Source organism: Crocodylus porosus, unplaced genomic scaffold (assembly GCF_001723895.1).
Source record: "Crocodylus porosus isolate Cpor-Errol unplaced genomic scaffold, CroPor_comp1, whole genome shotgun sequence".
In the NCBI taxonomy this organism is placed as follows: Eukaryota; Metazoa; Chordata; order Crocodylia; family Crocodylidae; genus Crocodylus; species Crocodylus porosus.
In genome coordinates this window covers 27160928-27167533 of record NW_017728948.1, presented here as the reverse complement: position 1 = coordinate 27167533, position 6606 = coordinate 27160928, and the positions used below count along the sequence as shown (strand labels likewise).

Below are 6606 nucleotides of genomic sequence, written 5' to 3'. Positions count from 1 at the left end.
CCCATGGCAGGGGGTCAGACTCGATGATCTGTCTAGGTCCCTTCTGACTCATTGATTCTATGATTCTATGATTGATGCTCTGGATGTTGAAGCAGAACATTTGAATAGCCTGATCACCTCTTCCAACTGGAAGTTTTTGGAAATTTTGTTTTGCAGCTGAGAAGATTATGAGGATTTTTGGAAGACCTATGCAGTAGTAGGTGAGAGAGAAGAACTTAAAGGGATAAGGTTTATTGTGGGAGAAAAGATAAGAGAAAGAACAATAATTATTTGAATAGACATGGACATGCTCAAGATGGGGGAGATGGAAAAATGGTAGGAGAATTATGTACAAAAAGTGATGCATGTTGAGAAGATATGCGATAAATATGGTATATGGATGGGATTATGGAGACCTTGAGCGGTAATGAAGGCAGATGAGAGGAGTCCTAGCAGTATAATACACTTAACACCAGTAATCCAAACAGGGCCACATCAAGGGTTTACAATATATTTTGGAAAGCCTAACCTCTGTAGCAAGTGTGGGCAGGAAGAATACCTGGCTGCATACTTCTGGTATGCAATATGCTACAGATGTGAAGGGAAAAGGCACAGGGTGGCAGAGTGCCAAGAAATACTGAAGTGTGTTATTCACATGAAAGAGGGACACTTACAGTGATGATGCCAGTGGTCCTTCTCAAATAAAGCTATTGCAATAGAGGACAAGAAAGGGAAAGTAGGGAAAATGAAGGTGTTCAGTTGGAATACATGACAGTGGAAGAGATGGCACAAAAAGGAAGACCTGGGAAGAGGAGAGTAAAATTTCAGTAGTTGAAGTGGCACAGCTGGTGACAGAGGAGGATAAAGAAGGAGAGATGAGTGGAACAAGTGACTCTGAGATGGAAGAGAGAGAAGGGAAAGAGGAGAGAATGATACAGGAACAAGAAGGAGGAGTGAGGGACAAAGCAGGAGAAAGAAGTGAGATAAATTGGGAAAAGAAAGAAATCACATGCTATGAATCTTAGAAAGAAGAAGGCAGACAATGAAAGTGGGGTGAGGAAGACTGCTTGATGAAAAGCTCATTGCAGCTAATGGGGTCTGGGTCTAATGGAGAGGGGAAGGGGGAAGTGGAAAGGTTGGGGAGAGGGGAAAAGGAAGCCTTTCTTAAATGTTAAAGCAATCAAACAACTGTCAAAGACTACGGGGTTGTGAAGAGGGGGAGGATGAGAGCAGACTGCATGAAACAGCAGCATAGAAGACATGAAATGGTAGAGATGTGAAAATTAAATGGAAAAGCATGACTTTGTGTATTGCATCTGTTGGCTACAAATGTCCAATTCGGGATCCTTGAAATTCTGGTTTATTAGGCAGATTGAAACACTGTAATGAAGTCAAATCATAAACCTTGGGGCTGGTCCCTTCACACACATACATGCACATGCACACACACAGTAGCGAGCTACGAATGTTTGTGGGGGGGGCGGCACCAGAGTTGGGTATACCTATCCCACTAGCGCTGCAGTCTGCCATCGAAGGCCAGTCGAGGCTTATTCCAGCGTGGTGTTATCCTCCAGAAGGGGGTCGCCGGCTGGTCCTTCTGGTGGGACATGTCGGGTGCTGGTGAAGTTGGAGATCAAGAGGGCGCTGCCAAGGGTCACTTTTCACTGCTTTTCTTCTGTCCTTGGCAGGCTTTGGTGACTCCCCAGTTTTCAGGTTTGCCCAATCCAGGGGTTGTTGAGCCTCATGGCACATCCCCCTCGGTGGCTACTGGATGGCATCTGTCAGCCCCAGGGATCATCTGTATGTACATGCAGGTTTGGGAGCCCGTTGATGAATTTTGATTAATTTACCCCTGTCATGAATAGGGCTCTGGGAGCAGTCAATTTGGAGATATTCAGCCCCAAAAGTTGGTCCTTGGTGTTGATTAACTCAGACTGGGGCTTCTAGTGAAGTTTAGAGAATTCCCGATTGCTACATTGTCTACTATTGATTTCTTCCATTGGTTGATCTGTGGTTTCCATAGGTGTTAATTGCCGCTTGTTACTGAAGCCTGCTACTGTGTTACGCATTCAGTCACTGATTCACTTGCTCTTTCAGGGGCCCACCTGATACAGGGAAGTGGTGTTTGATTTCCACCCTTGTTAACATTGTTACAGTGTATAACTTACTTCTAAAACTAAAACACATTTAGCTAAAAGGTGAAGAGTATAAAATACAAGATACAAGAGTAATGCCATGGAACACAAATAGATAAAAATGCCAAAATACAAGGGGAGATACAGAATACACACATACAAACTTTAAAACACAATTCCTTATCTTATAGTGAAAGAAAGAGGAAGGAAGAAATGGTATAAGAGAAGAAACATATCCAAAGAGGGGAAAGCAAATGCAGGCAAAAGGAAAAAGGGGCTTTCTGCTACACATCTATAAATTTCAGAAGTGTAATATTGAGGAAGAAGTGGGATAAGTTTATGCCAATACTGAGTGGGGTCGAAGCGGGCATAATAAGTTTACAGGAATGTGGAATCCCATGGGAGAGGGATTACAAGTGTTTTGTAAAGAGATGGGGATGGGGACCATTGTGGTAGGCAGGGTCAGATGTAAACAAGGTGGCTGGAGTCATGATTTTACTCAAAGGTGAGGAAGTGGAAGTAAAGTAAGTGCAAGTAACTATGGAAGGGAGACTGCAATGGATGGTGGTGGAGTTTGAAAATAAAGTGTTAGAGATTTTTAATATAAATGTACCAACTGAAAGAAAAGGAAGGATCACCTTGTTGGAGAAATTAGAGGTGTAAGTAGGTGGAGGTAGGCAGCAAATGCTGGCAGGGTGGGGTGGGGGGGATTCAATTACATTATCAAGAAGGGGAATAGGGGAAGATAGAGGGGAGGGAGAGCTAGAAAGCTTGTCAAAAGTACTGATTAATATACTGAAAGAAGAAGTTTTAAAGGATGCATAGGCCAGTCAGAAGGTGATTATGAGATTGGAACTGAGTGGGAGACAGGTGTTGAAGACTGATTTTGTATTAATGTCAAATGGACTAGGTATTGGAAAGAAGGAGATCTTAGATGTGACCTTCAGCAATCAGTGGATACTGAGAATGGAAGTTAGTTTAGAAAAAAATGAAGGTGGGGGGAAATGGATGTGGAAGTTAAATGTTCCATTATTACAAGATGAGAGGACCTGCCAAGAATATGTGGAATTGTATGAAGTATAACAGACTCTGAAGAGATACTACACAAGCATCTGAGAGTGGTGGACTATGATAAAGAGAAGAACAAGTGAATTTTTCAGAAATATTGGTCAAAGAGAGTTGAAGAAGAGGGTGGAAGAGCTAGAACAGGGGTGGGCGAAATTTAGCCTGTGGACCGAATCCGGCCTGCCAAGCCATTAATATTAATTAATTTTAAGCTCTGCTCCAGCTCCTGGCGCAGCCTCTCCACCCATCCTGCAGCCAGGGGGAGAGCTGCTGCCAGGCCACTTGTCCCCTGAGGGGTGAGGAGTGCCGGTGGTAGCATCTGCCAGGGATGCCCGTGGCGGGGGACCCACGTCGTTTCCATCCTAAGCCTCAAGTGCAGAATGCAACTTCCATGCTGCATCCCTGGGCTTCCTGCATCCAAGGCCACATGCTGCTGTCAGCAGTCTCGGGTGGCCCCCCACACTGCCCCCAGGGCAGGCCAGGAGCTTCCTCAGGGTCCCCGGCCTCCTGGAAGCTGCAGGATCTTCTGAAGCAGAAAAGCAGCTGCAGTTCTGCTCTGGCTCCTGGCACAGCCTCCCTTCCTGTCCCGGGGCCATTGAGCGAGCTGCTGCCAGGCTGCCAGGCTGCCTGTGGGGGGCGCAACCAGGCCTTTGCCACCCCAAGCCTCAGGTGCATGATGCAAGTTATGCAACATCTTGCTGGGCTTCCCACATCCTGGGCCACATCCCCACCAACTTGTGCCACCCCCAGTGGCTCCAGGAGCCCCCTGCAAGGCCTCCTGAACCTGACAGGCCCTTCTCTGGCAGTCTCCAGCCTCCTGGTGGCAGCAGGAGCCACTGGAATGCAAACACAGCCATGAGGCTTCGGGTAGCAAGGGCCCGGCTGGGTGCCCCCTTGCAACCCTTCCTGCAAACCTCACAGCCCCACCCTCCTCCAGACAGTCACACATACCACAGATACCACACACACACACACACACACACACACACACACACATCCACAGCTCCCCACAAGCCCCACACCTACCTTTCTGCCCATACCCGCCGATTCCACTGCACACCTCTCACATTATACAAGAGTAAGACTGCATTTTGAGCTATTATGCAATCACTTCTACATATAAAGTACAAAAACATGCATATCAGGAAAAAATACATTTTTAATTGAATTAAAATATAATATTATGGATATTTGATTTTTAGTACATAATTTTTTTTCTGGTTCTAAGATAGGAAACTCTTGTCCAAAGGAGTAATTCCAGGGGCAAGGGTCAGCGTTCAGGGGTGGGACTTCTGGTCCCAAGATGGTGACTAGGGGCGGGGCACCTGTTAAGGGGTGTGGTTACCCATGCGGCCCTCAACAGCTTGCCAAAACTTGCTAAGCGGCCCTCCACCCCAAAAAATTGCCCACCCCTGAGCTAGAAGAACTGCAGGCAAGGAAGCATGAATTATTAAAGGAGGTGGTAAGAGGAGTACAAGTGAAAGAAGAACTGGAAGACAAAATGATGGAATGAAGAATGTTTCAATGGGAAAATGGATGAGAAAGTCTTTCTGAACAGAGCAACTTGGGTGGAGAAAGGGGAAGGATGATGTAGGTATTATTCAGTGAAACTGAGGAAAAGAAGGAAGGACCTGAAAGGAATCTGGATAGAAGAGAGTGTGAAAGTGTTAGACACAACAGTGGAGTTTTACGCAGAGCTGTACAAAAGAAGAGGAGTGGATAGAGTAAAAATGAAGGTGTTCTTTGAGGCGATAAAGGAAGGAATAGAGGATGAAAAGAAACACATTTAGAGGAGAAGTTAAGTATGAGGGAGGTGGAGGACTACTTAAAAGCTTGCAGAGAGGGAAGGTGCTGGGAAGAGATGGACTTCTGGTGGAATTCTATGAAAAAAAAATGCAGTGTCTGGAGACTGGTATAGTAGAGACATACAGGGAAATAATGCAGGGTGTGGAGTTAGGGGAGGATTTTGCAGGAGGTGTGGTAATTTGGATATTCAAGAAGGGTAGGGAAGATGTTAGACACCTAGAGGCCAATAACACTTTTAAACATAAACTACAAGTTGATGGCAAAAAGTACTGGCCAAAAGAATGTGCGACTTGTTATCAGACGTGATACAAGAAGAACAAACGTGTGTCCTTCCTGAGAGGAGGATATCCTAGACCCTATGGTTAATGAGAGATGTCATATCAAATGTGCAAGAGAGGAAAAGACATACAGTAATAATGAATCTAGACTTGGAAAGAGCTTATGATAAGGTTGAACATGACTTCATGTTTGAAGTATTATGGAGAATGAGGTTTCTGGCAAAGATGATCAGATGGGTTAGAGTGCTAAAGTAAAGCAGGAAGTTGAATACTGGTGAATGGTTACTTGAGCAAAGCATTCCCCATACAAACAAGGGTAAGTAAGACAGGGATGCCTGCTGTCCTCCTATCTTTTTGTGTCTGCAATAGAGCCATTGGCACAGAGCATTCATGATGGAAGCTGATAAGTGATGTGAAGATACCAGGAGGAAGAGAAGTTAAATGTACATTATACATGGATGATGGGACCATTGTGACTCAAAACAACATACCAACTGAGAGCACTGAATTCAATTGAAGCATAGTGAAGACCTTGGTGAAGTGCCAGGAGCAAAATTAAATAAGATTAAAAGTATGTTGATTGGTGTGGGGAACTGGGAGAATTTACAGAAGTTCAGGATATGGGCGGTAGAAGGTGTAATTAAAATCTTGGGAATCCCAGTGGATGCTGAAGGGAAAGAAACAAAGGCATGGGAGAAGTTAAAGGTAAGAGTGATCTTGGGATTGTGAAGTGTTAAAATGTTATCTTTTAAAAGTAAAGTGGCTGCAATGAAAACAGTAATATTGCCAAGCACCCTTTATATGGGAGTAACATATCCACCATCATGGCAACAGATAAAGAGGACACAGAAGCAGATATGTGGGTTGTTGTTTGTTTGTGTTTGGGGTTTTTTGTGGGGGGGGGAGGGGGATCTAAGAGAGAAAGCATAGCCAGAATGGAGCTATACAAAGCCAGGTAATTAGGAGGCTGGGAATGCTAGATTTGGAAAGCTCTGTCTATATTTATTTTATAACTATGTTCTGTAAAGAGGCAGGTAGTGTTGAAGACTTCATGTTTCTGCCGTTACCTGGCAGGAAAAATGTTAAGAGATGAGGCATGTACAGGGGAGATTGGAAAAAGTGTGAGTATGGCAGCCACTGATGTAACGGTAAATAAACTTGAAGGAGTGGGATTAGAGTGCTTGAGAGACCCTAAGAAAGTGATTAATATACGAGAGACAGATAAGATAACAACAGTCGGGGATCTGTTGGAAAGACAGATGGCAAATACCTGGAAAGAAGCGACAGATAATAGAGTGAAAGGAGGACATGTGGATCTCATATGGATGATGATATGGAATATT

The 6606-nt window shown here is 44.5% G+C and overlaps 1 long non-coding RNA gene across 1 annotated transcript; it reads right to left on the bottom strand.

Moving 5' to 3' along the window:
• Positions 1–1321: 1321 nt before the first annotated feature.
• Positions 1322–4184, bottom strand: LOC109322376. Its single transcript, XR_002104370.1, has 2 exons — positions 4147–4184; positions 1322–1397 (listed from the first exon to the last, which is right to left on the bottom strand). It is a non-coding gene; the product is annotated as an uncharacterized LOC109322376 (long non-coding RNA).
• Between the last annotated feature and the right edge of the window lie 2422 nt (positions 4185–6606).